The 19,284-nt window shown below is 46.9% G+C and overlaps 1 protein-coding gene across 1 annotated transcript in view; it reads left to right on the top strand.

Annotated features, from left to right (window-relative positions):
- Positions 1 to 5,159: 5,159 nt before the first annotated feature.
- frs2a (fibroblast growth factor receptor substrate 2a) overlaps positions 5,160 to 19,284 on the top strand; it is a 121,509-nt gene continuing 107,384 nt past the window's right edge. The window contains exon 1 of the mRNA XM_086009369.1: positions 5,160 to 5,306. The gene's annotated coding sequence lies outside the window, so the exon portion shown is untranslated. The remainder of the gene's footprint in view (positions 5,307 to 19,284) is intronic.

Here is a 19,284-nt window from a genome sequence, read left to right as displayed (position 1 = left end):
TTCTATTGAAGAACATCATGGCGGGAGTTTGGTTTGTAACCATATGTGTTGCATTCCTGTATGCGAACAAGAAGTTATCCACCTTGTGCTGAAGTTTTATGTCTTCATTACCCATGGCCTTTATGGCCTTCTTGAAGGTCTGGACAAACCTTTCAGCCAATCCATTGGTGGCGGGATGGTATGGGGCAGACGTGTAGTGCTTAACCCCATTGTTTTTTAAGAACTTCCTGAATTCTTCGGACAGAAATTGTGGTCCATTATCGGAACAGATCTGTTCCAGCAGCCCATTCCTGGCAAATATGGTACTTAATACTGTGATGGTTTTTTCCGTGGTGGTGGAGGACATCTTTATTACCTCCGGCCACTTGGAGTGTGCATCAACCGCGATTAAGAACATTGAGTCCATAAATGGACCAGCAAAGTCGATGTGTACCCTTTGCCAGGGAGATGAGGGCCACTCCCATGGATGTAGAGGGGCTTGGGGTGGAGCGTTTTGGACCTTCTGGCATCCTAGGCAGCTCTTGGTCATTTCTCCTATGTCTCCATCGATACCTGGCCACCATACAAACGCTCTGGCTAGGTTCTTCATTTTCACTCCACCCAGATGCCCCTCGTGAAGCTCCTTTAGCACTTTATCCTGGAGTTTGGGTGGAATCACCACTCTGGATCCACACATCAAGGTTCCTCGGCACACTGACAGCTGTTCTCTTCTTTGCGAGAATGCTGGCAACAGTGTTCGCCATGTGCTGGCCATCCCTTCACCGTTAAGTCGTAGACTCGTGAGAGAGTCGGGTCATTTCTCGTTTCCTTTTCAATGGCAGAATTTGTTACTGGTAGACATTCCACTATGGTTGAGTGGAACATCTCCACTGGGTCTACTGTAGGTGCCTCTTCTACCGTTGGCAACGGTAGGCGCGATAAATCGTCAGCATTCCCATGCTGTTTTGACCCTTTGTATTCTATGTTGTATTGGTGTGCCCCTAGAAAAAGGGACCACCTCTGCAGCCTTTGCGCTGTCATAATGGGAACACCCTTTTTAGGATTGAATATGGAGATGAGGGGTTGATGGTCAGTCAACAAGGTAAATTTTTTGTCCATGTAGGTAATGGTTGAATTTCTTCACTCCCCATACCAGGCTGAGTGCTTCCCTGTCGAGTTGGGCATAGTTACGCTCAGCTGAGTTTAATGAGCGTGATGCAAAAGCTATCGGCCATTCCGAGCCATCAGGGAATTTATGCGATAATACTGCTCCTATGCCGTAAGGGGATGCAGCGCACGCTAGTCTGATTGGCAGTGATGGGTTGTAATGAGCCAAAACTTCTTTGGACGTGATTAAGTTTTTGCATTTATGGAAGGCACGTTTACAGTCTTCGCTCCATTTCCAAATTACTCCTCTGTTTGTAGCAGTTCATTAAGAGGGTGTAGAAGAGTTGATAAGTTTGGTAAAAATTTATGATAGTAATTTATTAATCCCAGGAACGACCTTAATTGTGAAACATTTTCAGGTGCTGGGGCTTTTATGACCGCTTCAATTTTTTCAGGTGACTTATGCAACCCTTCCTTATTAATTATGTGGCCACAATATATTTGATTTTGGAAAAATTCGCATTTGGGGCGATTTGCTCGTAGGCCCCGTTCTCTCAGCCTAGTGAGCACCTGCTCCAAATTGGCAAGGTGCTCGTTGTCGTTTTCTCCTGTTACAAGGATGTCGTCTAGGTAGCATTGAGTCCCCGGAATCCCTTGGAGGACTTGCTCCATAGCTCTTTGCCAGATAGCTGGAGCGGATGCTACTCCGAAAACCAGTCGATTGTACTGGTACAGACCTTTGTGTGTATTTATCGTGAGATATTTTTTAGAGGCCTCTTCAACCTCCATCTGTAGATATGCCTGTGCCAAGTCAATTTTGGTGAAACGTTTCCCTCCGGATAGTGAGGTGAAAATATCTTCTATCCTCGGAAGAGGATACTGTACCGTGTGAAGGACCGGGTTTACCGTCACCTTGAAGTCTACACAGATGCAAATTTTTCTCTGTTCTTCAGATTTATCATTATTCAATGCTTTCTTCATGACTGGAACGATGGGTGTTGCCCACTCGCTCCAATCTATTTTGGATAATACGCCTGCATTTTCCAAATTCTCCAGCTCTGCCTCGACTGCTGGACGAATTGCGTATGGCACCGGTCTTGCTTTAAAAAACTTGGGAATTGCTGCATCTTCCACTTTTATTGAGGTGGTGATGCCTTTCAAGGTTCCTAGTTTCTCTTGAAACACTTCTTTGGCGTTGGCCAAGATGTCTTTTAATCGTTCAGGTATGACGTCATCATCGTTTTTTTTCTTACTGGTCACCGTCAGTGCCTGAATGGAGTGCCAGTCTAAACGTATTTTCCTGATCCATTCACGTCCCAACAGCGGTGGGCCACCATCTTGTAGAATGTATAAATACAACTTTTGTATTTCCTTGCCGTTGTATACAACAGGCACCCTTATTTTTCCTTTGGGGTATACTTTCTGCCCCGTATATGTTTTCAAGATAATGGATGTGTCTTTTAAAGGTATATGCGGAAATAGCCGCTCGTAATCCCATCGATTTATGACGGTCAGAGCTGATCCTGTATCTAGCTCCATTTTAACTGGGGACCCTGCTATCGTGAGGGTAACCCAAATGGTCTGGTAATCATCTTTGGCAAGTACATTATGTAATTTGAGACAGCTTGGTCTCTTGTTTTCGGAGTCGCTATCGCTCTTCTGGTCTTCGGAGCTACTGTCCGTCATCATTTGTACCTTTCTGTACTTTTCTTTATTGATTTTTTTTTTTCCTGTCTGTGGATTTATTTTGTCCAGATCGGCATACTCGTGCAATGTGTCCAATCTTTCCGCATTGCCTGCATGCTTTGTCCTTGAACCAGCAGTCCCTCTGGTCATGGGTGGATCTGCCGCAGCGATAACATCTCTCGAAACCCTATGTCATTTCATGGGTGCCGAAGCCCTGTGTCTTTTGTTGTATCTCTGCAGCTCCTCTTGCGGCTGCTTCGTATGATACAGCCATACTGAAAGCCTTGTCCAGTGTTAAATCCTTTTCAGAAAGCAGCCTTTTCTGTGTTCCTTCACTTAAGAGACCGCAGACGAATTTGTCTCGAAGATAATCTGCTAGTCCTGCCCCGAATTGGCAGTGTTTTGATAGCTTCCTTAATTCGGTGAGGTAATCAGCGTTACTTTCATTCTTGTGTTGATTTCTCTTGAAGAATTTGAATCGTTCCGCTATCAGCAGCGGTGTTGGGTTTAAGTGCTCCTGTAGGGTATCAACAATTTCTTTAAAATTCTTGTCCTTTGGTTTGGCTGGAGTGATTAAATTTCGTAACAGCCCGTATGTCTTTGCGCCCATTAGATTTAGCAGTACTGAAGCTTTTTTTTCATCTTCTATTCGATTTGCAGTGCAATATACCTCCACTCTTTCCACATATGTGGTCCAATCCTCTATCTCGTTATCAAAAGAATGAATATTGCCAGACTTAGGCATCTTAGAAAAGATATGGCGCTTCCCGCGCTTTTCTTTCTTTTCTGCAGAAAAGATATGGCGCTTCCTGCGCTTTCCCGCCGCTGCTGCCGATGACAACGCTGTTTCCCGCGGTTTCCGTTCTTTTTTAAAATTTATTTATTTACAGTTGGAGACTCGTTCCCGCCGGACTTTTTCTCTCTAGGTCTGAACGCCGACCTGCTTGCAGCGCCGGCCGTCTCCCGAGTGCTCCCTCCCCGTCTGTTACTGCTTGCCTCCGCTTTCGCTGCTTGGCCCAGCTGTAGAGCCAGCCGCTGGAGCCCCAGCCTGACGCCCAGGAAGGATTAGCGCAGTACCTGCCACCAGCTTGGCCAGCTGGTGAAACCACAGCTTCTTTCACTTTCTTGATTCTTCTGGACGCCAGAGGAATCGATGTCCTTGAGGTGCTGCCGAATTGCAGGTAAGTCTGTTTCCACTTCGTCGCCACTGTTGTGTCTGTGTGTTGATAGAGACACTGAAGACAGGAGTTGGTTTGATAGGTGTTTACCAAACAAAGTCTGGAGGGGAACTAACGGATACAACACAATATACAGGCTTATATAGCCCGAGTGGCCATTACCGGCATTACAGTACACATGGGGCACTTAAAGGCACATACACTACACACGGGGGCATCCCCTCCCCCCTAGCTGCACAGGGGCATCCCCCCTAGCTGCACGGGGGCACCCCCCTAGCTGCACGGGGTCATCCCACCCTAGCTGCACGGGGACACCCCCTAGCTGCACGGGGCATCCCCCACTAGCTGCACGGGGCACCCCCTTGCTGCACGGGGGCCCCCTAGCTGCACGGGGGCACCCCCTCTAGCTGCACGGGTGCATCCCCTACCCTAGCTGCATGGGGGCAACCCTCGCTGAACGGGGGCAACCCCCACTGCACTGGGCACCCCCCGCTGCACAGGGGCATCCCCCCTGCACGGGGGCATCCCCCCTAGCTGCACGGGGCACCCCCTAGCTGCACTGGGACACCCCCCCAAGCTGCACGGGGGCATCTCCCCCTAGCTGCGCGTGGCACCCCTAGCTGCACAGGGGCACCCCCCCCCACTAGCTGCACGGGGCACCCCCTAGCTGCAAGGGGGCATTCCCCCTTAGCTGCACGGAGGCATCGCCCCCTGGCTGCATGGGGGCATCTCCCCTAGCTGCACGGGGGCATCTCCCCCTGGCTGCATGGGGGCATCTCCCCCCAGCTGCACGGTGGCATCTCCCCCCCGAGCTGCACGGAGGCATCTCCCCCCCGAGCTGCACGGGGGCATCCCCTCCCCCTAGCTGCAAGGGGCATCCCCTCCCCCTAGCTGCACGGGGGCATCCCCCTAGCTGCACAGGGGCATCCGCCCAAGCTGCACTGGGGTGCACCCCCTAGCTGCACGGGGGCATCTTCCCCCAAGCTGCACAGGGCATCTCCCCCTAGCTGCACGGGGGCATCTCTCCTCCCCTAGCTGCACGGGGGCACCTCCCCCTAGCTGCACGGGGGCACCTCCCCCTAGCTGCACGGGGGCATCTCTCCCCCCCTAGCTGCACGGGGGCATCTCCCCCCCTAGCTGCACGGGGGCATCCCCTCGCTGCACTGCGGCCTCTTCTCTCATCTCGCTGCACTGGGGCTCCTGCGCTCTGTGACCCGGAAGTGGTTGCCGGGGAATGCGTTCGCGCTGAGGCCTGCGCTGTGACTGAAGCGGAGCCGCTCGCCGAGTCTGAACTGTCAACAATTCCCGGGGAATCTTTTCACTTCCCGGCCCCGACCTGCTGTCCGGGACAGTAATGTGAGTACCCGGCGGGGGGAGGAAGCAGGCTGTGTGTTTGTAAATAGCGGAGCGTCGGGTCGCCGAGGGGCTTTCGAAGCTGGGGATGTGATGGTGCCTGGAGAGGAGACACACTGAGACCGAGACTGAGCTCCAGAGCCAGACTCAATCTGAGACCCAGACTCAGTCTGAGCTCGAGAGCCAGACCCAGACTCAGTCTGAGCCTGAGACCCAGACTCAGTCTGAGCTCCAGACCCAGACTCAGTCTGAGACCCAGAGCCAGACTGAGACCGAGCCCCAGAGCAAGACCTAGAGCCAGACTGAGACCCAGACCCAGACCGAGCCCCAGACTGAGACCCAGACTCAGTCTGGGCCCAGACCCAGAGCCAGAGCCGGACCCAGCCCCAGAGCCCGACCCAGCCCTAGTTTGAGCTCCAGACCCAGCCACCAGGAACCCGAGCTGGCGATCAGCAAACTGGATCCAGAGCTCCCCAGACTCTGCCTGGCTCTTTCCCTCTCACTGTTTTCCCACCGTCAAGGCACTGACTCCATAGCTTCCCCAAGTCTTGGGAGTTTCTGGTTCTGAGCTCAGTGTGGGGAGCAGAATGTGCAACCCTTGATTACTTTTTTTTTCTTGACTCACTTGTGTAATATGCGGTTAATGTTTGTGAAGTATTTATGTTGGAGCTCATTGCCAAGTGTTGACAGAGTGAATGAAAGAAACAGGGCACATGTGTACTTTTTGTTTCTAAACTGATAAGCATATAACTGAATACATCGTTTTAAGGAGAGAAGAAAAAGTTTTTTTTAAATGAGGCAAAGCATCAGTGGCAAGGTGTAGCAGGCAGAAGAAAAATAATAATAATCAACTTTATTGTCATTGTTAGTGCACAAGTGCAGTACAACGAAATGTAGGCTTGCGGTTCCCGAGAGTGTACATTTAGATTAAGACATTTAAACATTCAACATTCATTTGGCTTGTAATACATTAACATAAACATAACCATAATAAAGTGCATTGGCAGATGTGCAGGCTTTAGAGTTTATTTGTGGAGTTCAGTAGGATGACAGCCCTGGGAAAGAAGCTGTTCCTAAACCTGGTCGTTCGGGTGCGAATGCATCTGTAGCATCTCCCAGATGGCAGGAGGGCGAACAGACTGTGGCTGGGGTGGGTAGGGTCTTTGATGATGGTCCGTGACCTCCGTAAACAGCGTTTCTGGTATATGTGCTCTATGGTCGGTAGTCGGGTGCCGGTAATGCGTTGGGCAGTTTTGACTACCCGCTGCAGGGCTTTCCGGTCATAGTAGCTACAGCTGCCACACCATACTGTGATACAGTTCGTCAGGATGCTCTCTATTGTGCAGCGGTAAAAGTTAGAGAGGATCAGGGGCGACAGGTTACATCCCTTCAGCCTCCTTAGGAAATATAGGTGCTGCTGGGCCTTCTTCACCAGAGAGGAGGTATTGAGGGACCAGGAGAGGTCTTCTGTGATGTGGACTCCGAGGAACTTAAAGCTGTCCACCCTTTCCACCACAGCCCCATGGATGTGGATGGGGGTGTGACTTCCGCCTTTAGACTTCCTGAAGTCCACAATGATTTCTTTGGTTTTCTTGATGTTAAGGGCCAGGTTGTTATCGGCGCACCACTTCACGAGATGCTGGACCTCCTCCCTGTAGGCTGACTCATCGTTGTTGGTGATCTGGCCTACTACCGTGGTATCATCTGCAAACTTGATGATGGTGTTGGAACCATGAACAGCCACACAGTCGTGGGTGAAGAGGGAGTAGAGGAGGGGGCTCAGCACACACCCTTGTGGGGCCCCCGTGTTCAGGGTCAGGGGGCAAAATTCCTACCAGAATTGTCCCCATCAGAGAGTGGCTGGGTCTTTGCTCTGGGTCTAACCTGGAGTCCAGGGAATGTATTTCATTTAAATGGATCATTTTAACCTGAAATGTCCGTTCTGGGTTTCCATTTTGTGTGGGAGATTGTGTCTTTGGGAAATAGTTTCTTTAAAGGCACGTAGACTAGTTGCTGATTGCTGTTTAGGCAAGTGTCTGAGTTTCACTAATTAGTGTGTTTGGAGAAAGATGCAGACACACACTGGAGATGAGTAAATCCAAAGCAGGTTTAACAGAGAGGGACAGTCTAAGCTGTCCTGTTGGCAGGTATTCAGTGTTTTATTATTTTTGTTTTACTGTAAAAAGACAGACCAGAACATTTGCGTGATCTGTTTTGAAACATTACTTTTTGGGGACTTCTTGCTTCTCTTAAATTGTATAATGTTGACAGGAATTTGAATTTGCATCACAGTAGCTCTGTCAATAATTAACTGTATCTTGGGAGCATGACCATAATAAACATTGGCATCATCCCTATAGTAGTTAATGCGATCAGCTGCATGCAGCAAGCCTCACTTTTACCGGATACAAGCTTTATGAACATAACAGTTTTCATGAGTTGTTACTCCTTAGCTAGGAGTATGACTTGAATTTCATACGGGGCACTCTGTAAAAAATCTGTACTGGGTAAGCCAATCTTCAGATGTTTAGTAGCAGGATTTCCTGCATTAAATTGAGCATGTGCATATTTTACATTTCTCAGATTCCACTGTCCTTTATTATGTAATTTTGAAGACTAGAAATCATGCAATTGTGTTTTGGACTTTTGTCTCCCAGGTATGGAAACTATCCCAAAATGTGAGAGTTGTAATTTGTATTTGAAATCTTAAAGCTTTTTAATGTATAGATTTGAAAATTGCAATATTTCAAAATTGGATAACTGCTGTACTTCTCCAAAAATTATCTGAATTATGTTCGTTGTTACAGATGTTCAACTGTGTTACAGATTTTTATATTGTGTGATGCTGGCTATTTTGTTGCTTGGGACTGATTTTCTTTTTGTTAGAACATCTCAAAGCGTAGATAGGCCCTGGCCTCTAATCAGTTGCATTTTCAACAGTATACAGAACACCTTGTACGTATTTGTGGTAATAGTTGCTTGGCAGAAATGCTTGTAAAAAGAATTGTGAGGAAGTAGCTGATCTCTACTTTGGTACGTGTGATGGCATTTTGTCAATGTTACTGCTAAGCTGCGAAGTTTATTGCAAGTTGTGTATATCAACTGATAATAAACCCAAAGGAAATGAATGTTCAAGTTTCAGAATGATATAATTTGGTCAAAATACTCTCTCTCTCTGGTGTTTCCAAAGTTTTACTGCCTGGTTGCATTCTGGCACATACTGCCACTTTGCACAGTTTGGTTGACTGTAACTTGCCTAAAATTGCATGGCATATCAGTGTTCAGTAGTGCTTTAGAGCATTCGGAATGCTGGACAGCATAACTTTCTTCATGTTGTCAGAATATGATTTTTATTATTTCACAGCAACTGTCACAAGATGACATAACCTGCTCACATTTAAGGCCAGGAGAATGGAAATGGTCAAAGCCACAGGTCCCCATTCTCTGCTCTCCTAGGCGACATTCAACTTTTTTTTCTAGTTCGCTATCTTTTCTCACCTTTCGCGGAAAAAAAACATTGACTTCTGCTGGGTTATGGTTCCATTGGTGCTGGAAGCTCTCTTTTATAGATCACCCACGTGGCCATTCTAATGTTCGAACTGAGACAGTGTGAGGGGGTGCGGGTACTCACCTTTCCCACTACAAGAACAAGTTGAATTTATATAGCGCCTTTTAGCGTAGTAAAATGTCCCAAGGCACTGCACACCAAGCCAAATACGTTAGGATAGGTGACAAAAACTTGGTCAAAAAGGAGCATCTTATAGGAGAGAGAGATTCCAGAGATTAGGTTCGAGACGGCTGAAGACGCAGCTGCTAATGGTGGGGAATGCACAAGAGGCCAGAGTTGGGGGAACGCAGAGCTCTCGGAGGGTTATAGGGGTGGAGGAAGTTACAAAGATAGCGAGGGTTGAGGCTACGGGAAGATTTGAACACAAAGGTGAGAATTTTAATATCGAGGCGTTGGTGGACCGGGGAGCCAATGTAGGTCAGCAAGCACAGGGGTGATGGGTGAACGGGACTTGGTGCGAGTTAGGACACGGACAACAGAGTTTTGGATGAGCTGAAGTTTATGGAGGGTGGTAAATGGGAGGCCAGCCAGGAGTGCACTGGATTACTGCCTGTTCAAATCCCTTCAGTTTGGTTTCTGTCCTGCTCATGCCACTGAGATAGCCCTGGTCAGAGTCACCAATGACACCCTCTGGGACTGGGACTATTTGGCATGATCCTCCTGATCTTGCTTGACCTCTCCACAGCTTTCAAGCAGTTGACCGCTCCATCCTTCGCCATTGTCTCTGCCATGTGGCATCAGCCTCTCATTGTTTCATTGCTTTGTGTCCCAATGTTACCATCGCATCTTCTGCGTGACGTTCAGTTAGATATTGCATACCCTAAGGTTCTCTCCTTGGCCCTCTCCCATTCCTTGTCTACATGCTATCCTTTGCAATGTTACCCATAAGCACAGAGTCAGCTTCCATTTGTATGCCGAACACCCAGTTTTTCTTCTGTCACCATCCTCCACAACTGCTACACTGTTGGCTGATTGTTTGTCTGATGTCAATCGTAGATGAGCCAAAACTTTCATCAGGTTAACATTGGCAAGGCCAAAGCCACCTTTTGCACTCCGCAGCGTGATCGGTGGGTTTTATTTTTGGTGGGGCATTGGTAAAGTTAAAAATAACCAATTAGAAAGGAGAAAAACACAGATGTGAATCGGGAAGAATAACATTGGCAAAAGTTGGAAGCAGAAATTGATGAGCATTTCTGACAGACCAATGGTTTTTTTTGTTACTTAGAAGTGGGTATTTACCCTTTATTGACATTCTCTGCCAGACACCTTCAACAACAACGTGCATTTATAAGCAGCTTTAACATAGTAAAACGTCCCAAGTTATGTTCCCTGTCATTTTTTTGGCCCTTCAAAATACCGCGCATGTGTGGTTTTTACATTGAAATGTCGGTATGCCAGCTGCGTGGGTTCCCTGGAGCAGTACATGGCCGCGCACCTTACAGGGAACACTGGTTCCAAGGCGCTTCACAGGAGCGTTATCAAATAAAATTTGACACCAGTAGCCATATAAGGAGATATTCGGACAGATGACCAAAAGCTTGGTCAAAGTGGTAGGTTTTAAGGAGGAGCAAGAGGCGGAGATCACAAGATAGGGGGGAGGAAGGCCATTCAACCTATCTCAGTTCCTTATATGATAAGACATGCTGGAGACTTCCAGCAATCCCAGTCTATAGCTGGCTAGTAAGAGGCGTGTGAATATTCCTGGTGACTGGGTCTGTGATTTTTTTTCCTCATTCCTGTGTGGATGCCTGTTCTTTCAGTTTGGTCTTGCTATACTGCCACGATTAAGATTGGGACTGTGCCATGTTGAGGAAACACAGATGCAAACCCATATGCTATCACTGACCTAGTGCTTTGGAGTTTCAACATACTGTGCTATCCTCGGATATTACTGTTTATCACAGTAACACAGGACTTATTTCATGCTGAGATTTGTGTTATATGTAGGATAGTGGATGCGTAGGAATGATTACAAAAGCTGTAATCTAATTAAGGAATTCAAACAATAAACTGCAAGTGGAAACTTGGCTTTGTAACTCTTCTGCTGCTTGGTATCTGTTTATAGTGTACATTGTAATTACTCATGGGCTTTATTCATTTTTTTCCATTTCTTGTAATAGCTGTCAGTGGAGATCTAAACTGTCTGTACACTTTATGCTGCTCATACTAAAAGATAAAAAAGCTATGACACAATTACTGCAATTCATAAACAGAAAACTCTGCACTTTTTTTTTAGAATTAACACATTCTATTCCATGTATTTTATTGCCAGAAGGAATTTTGAGAGATTTACATAAGTTGTGAGGAGGGGAAAAAATCATCTTAAAGTCAATTATCTTTCGCTATGCTCACAACGTTGTCAGCTTTGACCATGTGGTAGCACTCTCGCCTCTGAGTCAGAAGGTTGTGGGTTTAAGCCCTACTCCAGAGACCTGAACACATACTCTGACACTACAGTGCAGTACTAAGGGAGTACTAATGGGCTACGGGAGTACTGCACCGTTTGAGGTGCTGTCCTTTGGATGAAACCTTAAACCAAGTCTGCCCCCTCGGGTGAAAGTAAAAGATCCCGTGGTACTATTCAAAGAAGAGCAGGGGAGTTCTTTTTTTAAATTCGTTTATGGGATGTGGGCGTCGCCGGCAAGACCAGCATTTATTGCCCATCCCTAATTGCCCTCGAGAAGGTGGTGGTGAGCCGCCGCCTTGAACCGCTGCAGTCTGTGTGGTGATGGTACTCCCACAGTGCTGTTAGGGAGGGAGTTCCAGGATTTTGACAGCGACGATGAAGGGTCGGCGATATACTTCCAAGTCAGGATGGTGTGTGACTTGGAGGGGAACTTGGAGGTAATGGTGTTCCCATGCGCCTGCTGCCCTTGTCCTTCTAGGTGGAAGAGGTCGCGGGTTTGGGAGGTGCTGCCGAAGAAGCCTTGGCATCCTGGCCAAAAAGAGTGGTGGTATGACGAGAGCAATGTCCCTGTTAGGCCATGCAGCAGTCTTGAGGTACCGCGCAGGCCGTTCACCGGCTTTTGTATGGGGAAAAACCGCTCATGTGGAAATTTAACTGGGCCGCGCAGCCAGTTAAAGGGCTCGCGCACCAATTTTAAAAAATGAGGGAATATTGTATGAGAGGCATTCAAAAAATCACTTTTTTAATCCTTCGCTGACTTTTTTTTCCTTGCCCAACAAAAGTCGATAACCTAGTGTATTACTTCAGCTGATCTCACCTGAGGCAGCAGTTGGCGGGCTGCAGTTGGCCTCATTGCTCGTAGGCTATTGAAGGGGGAAAAAATCCATCCGGTTTCCTGTTACTGATCACCACCGAGTGACCCCCTGCAGCAAAATACGTGTAGGTTGAGAAGATGATTGGGGCTGCCCTTCCAAAGTCCAGTAGTCAGCTGTATTCCCAGGAGGATACAGGCGGGCTACTGGAGCACGTGGAACTGTGCCCCAGTGAGCGATGACACATCTAGGAGAGGCGGGTGAGACGTTTAGGGCAAAACAAACACAGGAAACTCTCGATTTACCGGCACCTAAATAACCAGAAATCTCTGTTAACCGGCAAAATTCAGGAGTAGGCTCAGGTAAGTTTTACTTCATATTAGTGGCAGTTCCTGGATCTGTGGCTGTGTAACTGGGGTTCGTGCACTTGTTGCTAAGCAACAGGGATGCTTGGTCTGTGGCCGGAGTTCCTGCACCCGTTGCTAAGCAACAGAGAAGCCTGGATTTGTTGCTGTGTACGGAGCTCTCGTACCTTTTAACTATATCTCTCTGTAACCCGGACTTTTTGATAAACCGGCACCACGCCGGTCCCGTTGGTGCCGGATAATAAAGAGTTTCCTGTAAATACAGCGTACTTTTGATTAGTGGGCATGTGGTTTATATAGTTTTTAGGGGCTGGGCAGGTCACACTCAAATTCAAAGGAATAGTATTTTCAGAATGTCACGCAGGTGATGTGGCCTTTGCTAGAGATGAGGAGAGTGGTGGGTGGAAGGAGTTTGTCCTGTAGCCTTCCAGATATGCTGCACTACATGTACCAAAAGCCTGTCACTTTAAAAGCTACAGGTATTGGCTTGTAAGTTGCCCAGCACTCCACGGAGAAGATAATGTTTGATTTTTGAATTGAATTGTTACCTGCTTTCTGGCTGTCCATGAGAGCCTACTAATGTAAAATTGCTTCATTCCATTAGGGGACTGGATGGGTATGAATTAGAACATGGGTGTCTCACCCCAGGACCTGGTTTCAAATCTGCCTCGCTATCTGTAAGGCAACGTCACACATTTCACCACAGTTTGACAAATTGATTGTTTTGCGGGAATGACTGGTTTGAGAATGAAAATGTATTACTGGTGCAGTAGAAAAAGTTCTTCAGAAGGTAGGCTGCAACATGTTGGCGTAGCGTGGGCAAATTTTGTCCTGAATCTAGCCTGTGCTATACCTGACCAAAGAGTGCTGACCCGAGGTTTAAAATTGTAAACTGTTCCAATTCCCCAGAAGCAGCCTTCTTGAGTAAGGCAGTGGAGGAGGGAATATGCATCATCTGACACTTCACTTGCAGAGCTTATGAAACCAACTCCAGGACTATGGGCAAAGAGCGAGGGAGTGGAACTAATTGGCTAGCTCTTTCAAAGAGCCGACACAGGCACGATGGGCCGAAAGCCCCCCTCCTGTGCTGAAAGGTTGTGTGATTCAGAGTAAGAGTGACCAAGGCCTCGGAGCAGGTCACCTGTCTGTGATCTCAGTCACAGAACAATGCAGGACAAGTGGGGACTGCTGGTGCGATAAGACTGTTGATGTATTAGGTGATGGTGTTACGAGTTGAGCGGAGATTAATTTGTGATGTATTTTGAATTGTTCAGGAGACTTGCTGGATGCATCAGTAAACTAGTGTGCATTAAAAATGTAAGGTGCTTTAAGAACATAAGAAATAGGAGCAGGAGTAGACCATACGGCCCCTCGAGCCTGCTCCGCCATTTAATAAGATCATGGCTGATCTTTGCCCTCAACTTTCCTGCCCCCTCCCCATATCCCTTGATTCCCTTAGAGTTCAAAAATCTAATTGCATCAAACTATGTGGAATGTCCGTGTCAAAATACTCTAATTACTTTGCTTAATGAAGCAAAACTTGTATATTTTTGCCAATTTTTCTCTCCTCTCTTGAAGCACTGACTTTTGTTCGGGTATGGTTCCATATATAAAAAACTATCTGGGGGGGCCCGGCGTTGCCAGGGCAGTTTAGAGGGCCGCGCGGTTGACGGCCGGCCGCTGCCGCTCCCCGCTCTGTGTCTCGGGCCGAGCGGTTGTCCGGCCTGGCCCGAGTGACCCCAACTCACCTCCCGCTCCGGCGGGCCGCTGCAGCTGGTAAAAGCAGGGGAAAAAATGGCGGCAACGTTTTGGGAGGCTGCAGGATTAGGTCCCGCCCGTGACGCACCGATTGGTCAACCATCAGGTCACTGAACTGTAGGATTGGTCAACCATCACGTCACTCAACGCTAATGAGCGGTAGGATTGGTCAGCCGCTAATGAGCAGATTTTTGAACATTTTTTGTATACTGTCCGAACAATTTTTGTCTGACCAAAAAGTAAATACGCCTATGACACTCCCCTGATCATCAGCTTTCTTTTGATATAACATATGTGTAGGTACGCTCTATAACTTGAGTGTATAGCATACAGAAGGACGGATCCTTTTATATTTATAATGGCCCAGTAATTCCGGGCACAACGCGTGAGTACGGACGGGGTACTCACGCGTGTGCCCGGAGGAATTGCCGGTTTTCAGCATGCACAGCGCATGCGCTGAAAACCGGCATTTCCTGTCCTCTGACCCAAGGGGTTAAGAGGCAGAGCGCGCGCGACTGCACAGGCAGCGCGTGCGCAGTGAAATTCCTTTTTTTTCCCCAGAGTTACGCGTGTGTAAAGGCCTCCGGTCTTTACGCATTGAAAAACCACACGTAAGTACTTAGTTTTTCAGGTAAGTGGGCTTTTAGTACAATTGAGAATTTTTTTTCCCACAAGTTTGTTATTTTTAAAGAATTTACAGTAAGGTAAGTTTAGTTTTAGCCCCGATTTTTTTTTTTTTATATAATTTTTTTTTTCAAATTTTAAAATTATTGTTTAAAATAGTTTATCAGAGTTCTTTATTGTTCATTTAAGTAGTGCAATGTTTTTAAAAATTTTCTTTCAGGTTTAAGTAGTGGTTTGGGGCCAGGAGTTTTCATGAGTTTGACAGCTCTTACTGTCAAACTCATGAATGAGTTTCCCCTCCCCTGATTGGCTGCACAGTGCTCACCTGATCCCAGCCGGCACATCGCACTAACTACGCCGCTGGATCAGGTAAGCACATCACGCCGACATCTGAACCGGGCCAGTGACAGGAAATGCGAGCAGGCCCGGGCTTCAGATGTCGGCGCGCAGGGTGAGTGCACATCGGGGGCTTGCACGCGCGGCAAGCTCCTGATCCTAATTTCAGGGCCAATGTTACATCGAGTGCACATTCCTCTCAAAGTGGGACACTTGACTTTCTGTATCACTCTTTAAAGAAAAGTACAAGGGAACGCTCCAGGAATACAAAATACAGCAAGCAGTCAGTCTGTCTGCTGTCTCTTAATTGACATCTGTATGAATTCATCCAGTGTTTACTTAACAGCAGTTTCTTAATTGACCACTGTAAAAATCCAGTGTTTACTTACCCGCAAGTAGACTTTGTAGCCTTGGAAAGATATACCTCTGCTTTTTAGCAGCTGAATATTACATTGTGTTTTACATGGCACCATGTTCCTATCCTCCTAAAACAGTGGTCCTCTATCTTACTGGGAGCAGTGCCATTACATTTGAAGTATCATGCTGCCAAAAAAAATGAAAAAATTAAAGGCGTATAGTCATTTGCAATGTATAGAGAAACTTCTCCAACGACCAGAAGGTACTGGATTCAGTATGTTTACAGCCACTTAGTTGACCATAGCAATCATACTTGACAAAAATACAAAGAAAGCCAGCATTATCTAGACAGGAGATTCATACTTTGTAACACAATTGGCCTGGAATTTGCAGTCAGCAGCAAAGCAAAGGCACTCGCTGCTGGCCCCGAAGAAAGCTGCCCACAGAGATCTCGTGATCTCTGTGGCGAGAAGTTTGCCTTTTTCGACACGTAAGTGCTGTATCGTGAGGATCTGCAGCAAAGTCAACAGGCTGTCTAAGCAGCCAATCACATTGCAGAATTCTCACAGACAGGGAAGCAGGAAATGAGAACCTGCTTTTATCCTGACTTTTTAAAAATGTTACAGAAAGCAAAGCAAAGATTGGGGCTCTCACATGGGCATAAGGTAGAACCTGAAATATCATGAACAAACTTCAAAAAAAGTGTTTTTTACAAGTTTCTTAAATTGTAATTTTTGTCATAATGGAGAAATTTGACACTCCACAAAATTAAATGTAGTTTTCCAGGGCCGTAATGTTTGTTTAGCAGTCGATACGCTGTTAAAGCCCCAGTTACACCTAATCCAACAAGGCTTAACATTTAATGGGGTATTTAACAGTGATATTACTACAGAAAAGCCCAATTTTTTTGTCAGTATCACTGATTTCCCTGATTACGCAGATTGCCAGCTAGGGGGAGGGGGTGGTGGGAGGAGTGGGGGGGAGGAGTTGGGGGGGGGGGTGGGCACACGCAGCCTGTGTTGGAACAGTGAATGACTGACCGCAACTTCAGGATTTCCGCGTTTAGATGCGCATGTGCTACATCCTGAAGTTGTGGTCAGTTTCAAAGGGGTAATAATGGCGAACACTGTTATTACCCACTGCAAATTCTGGCCCAATGTAATATTTTGCTGTTAGGGTGGAACTGTGTCCCTTGAAAGCCACAAAGTTTAATAAGTAAACAGGCTCAATCAGAGTTCAATTGTATCAACAGCAATAGCAACCTGCATGTATAATAACACCATTAACGTCCCAAAGTGCTTCGCAGCCGCGTAATCAGACAAAAACGTGAGGGAACTGTGAAGCTTGTACATTTCAGGCTGCAGGTCAGAAGGATCTAGCATTAAGTGACTGATCTTTTTCTTTTGTTAAAGATGGTTTTGTATATGACTTCAATGAAAAGGATAATCGGTTGGGGTGTACAACAGGTGGTCGATCCGCTACCACCTGTATTGTGCCCCCCGCCAAAGTTGAATTGTACCCTCTTGGTAGGTAATCTATTGTTCACATTTGAAACATAAGATTTGTTTCTGCAGGCCCAGAGGGTGAGCCAAACACTAATTATTTGCTGTTGAGTGCTGTATCCTGGAAGTGTTTGAGGTAAAAAGAAATGTTATAATAACCTGATGTTAGCAGGTTTTTAGTTGAAGGAAGTACTTTGGGACCCTTATCTCAAGAAAGTTATGTTTTCTGCTGTGAATTCTGGAAGTGTTTATGATTGACAGAAAGACTGGCCATTCACAGAGTCTGCTGTTTGCAAGCTCTGCTCCACTGCTCTCTCCCACTGAGATGCAAAAAAATTGCTGAGAAATTTTCACCGATGGAAAGTAAAAAATAAATGTTATTAAAGCAGTCCTGTGTTTATTTACTGTTCCAGATAGGTAGAGATGGAGACACAGAGAGCGGAATCTTTATTTATAGAGCTGTGATACTTATTTATTTATCGAACAAAAACAGAACCAATCAAAAAGCACAATTCGGCGTTGCTAGCGAAATCTCTTACAAACCAGTGCTAACAGACCTGGCAGCCACTCTGTCCAATATTGTCAGACCGCGGGATCCAAAATGCTAAATGGAGGTATCGAACCCCAACTTGATGCATCGTGCATACCATTTGGCTGTGCATTGTGGACTTCCAAAAAAAGGTCGGTGATAAAAGTTAAATACACAGGTAAAGAATATATAAATAGAAAGAAAAAGACTTTGGATTTATGTGGTGAATTTCTGAGGACAACCAAGGCAGCTCATAGCCAATGGAGTAGTATTGCAGTGTCGACAGTAGTCACTGTTGTAATGTAGGGAAACGTGGTAGAAAACCTGCATGCAGCAAACCGCAATTAGATAAATGACCAGATATTCTGTTTTAGTGATTTTGGTTGAGGTATAAATGTTGGCCAGGACAACATTGTTATGTCCGCCTGAAAGGGCAGACAGGACCCCAGTTTAACGTCGCATCCAAAAAAATGGCACCTCTGACAATGCAGCACGCCCTCAGTACTGCACTGAAGTGTCAGCCTGGATTGTATGTCCAAATGTCTGGAATGGGGCTTGAACCCACAATCTTCTGACTCCAAAGTGAGAGTGCTACCACTGAGGCTCAGCCTGACACCTACAAATAATCATTTATGGTTTTCAAAGAATAATGAAGGGTTCCAGAATTCAGTCTCGGCCATCAGCAAAAATCCCAGAATATCATGGTCCTGAAATTCAATTCCCTACGGGTGTGTACGCGATGTGTACTCACCCGTAGGGCCAACGGAAGTGCCGGTTTTACGCATGCACTGCGCGTGCGCTGGAAACCGGAACTTCCGTTCAAAGGAGAAAGATCTTCACAGCTCAAACGCCTGCGCCGGAGAGGCAGCGCCTACGGCTGCAACTTCCGTTTTTTCAGCAGTGCTTCAGTCCAGGTAAGTCTGAAACAGCTGCGCCTGGAAAAGCAGGTGCAAGGCCTGCTTTTAACAAGGTAAGAGGTGAAGAAAGTAAAAGTAAAACAGTTTTTCCACAGATTTATCATTTTAAAATACTTTAAAGAAAGGTAAGTTTATTTTTAGCCCTGTTAAAAACTTTAATTATTTTTTTCAAAAATTTAAATTTTTGTTTAAAATAGTTAATTTACAGGAAACTCTCTTTTAACCGGCACCTAAATATCTGGAAATCTCTCTTAACCTGCAAAATTCAGGAGTAGGTTCAGGTAAGTTTTACTATATATTAGTGGCCGTGTAACCGGGGTTTCTGGATCTGTGGCCGTGCAACAGGGACTCCTGGATCTGTGGCCGTGCAACAGGGACTCCTGGATCTGTGGCCGTGTAACCGGGGCTCCTGCACCTGTGGCCGTGTAACCGGGGCTCCTGCACCTGTGGCCGTGTAACCGGGACTCCTGGATCTGTGGCCGTGTAACCGGGACTCCTGGATCTGTGGCCGTGCAACAGGGACTCCTGCACCTGTGGCCGTGGTTGTGCAACAGGGACTCCTGGATCTGTGGCCGTGCAACAGGGACTCCTGAATCTGTGGCCGTGTAACCGGGGCTCCTGCACCTGTGGCCGAGCAACAGGGACTCCTGGATCTGTGGCTGTGTAACCGGGGCTCCTGTACCTGTGCCCGAGCGACAGGGACTCCTGGATCTGTGGCCGTGCAACAGGGACTCCTGGATCTGTGGCCGTGCAACAGGGACTCCTGGATCTGTGGCCGTGTAACCGGGGCTCCTGCACCTGTGGCC

This window comes from Somniosus microcephalus, chromosome 16 (assembly GCF_052327205.1).
Source record: "Somniosus microcephalus isolate GS21.2 chromosome 16, FLI_Smic_1.0, whole genome shotgun sequence".
NCBI lineage: Eukaryota > Metazoa > Chordata > Chondrichthyes > Squaliformes > Somniosidae > Somniosus > Somniosus microcephalus.
This window is presented reverse-complemented; position numbering and strand designations above follow the sequence as displayed.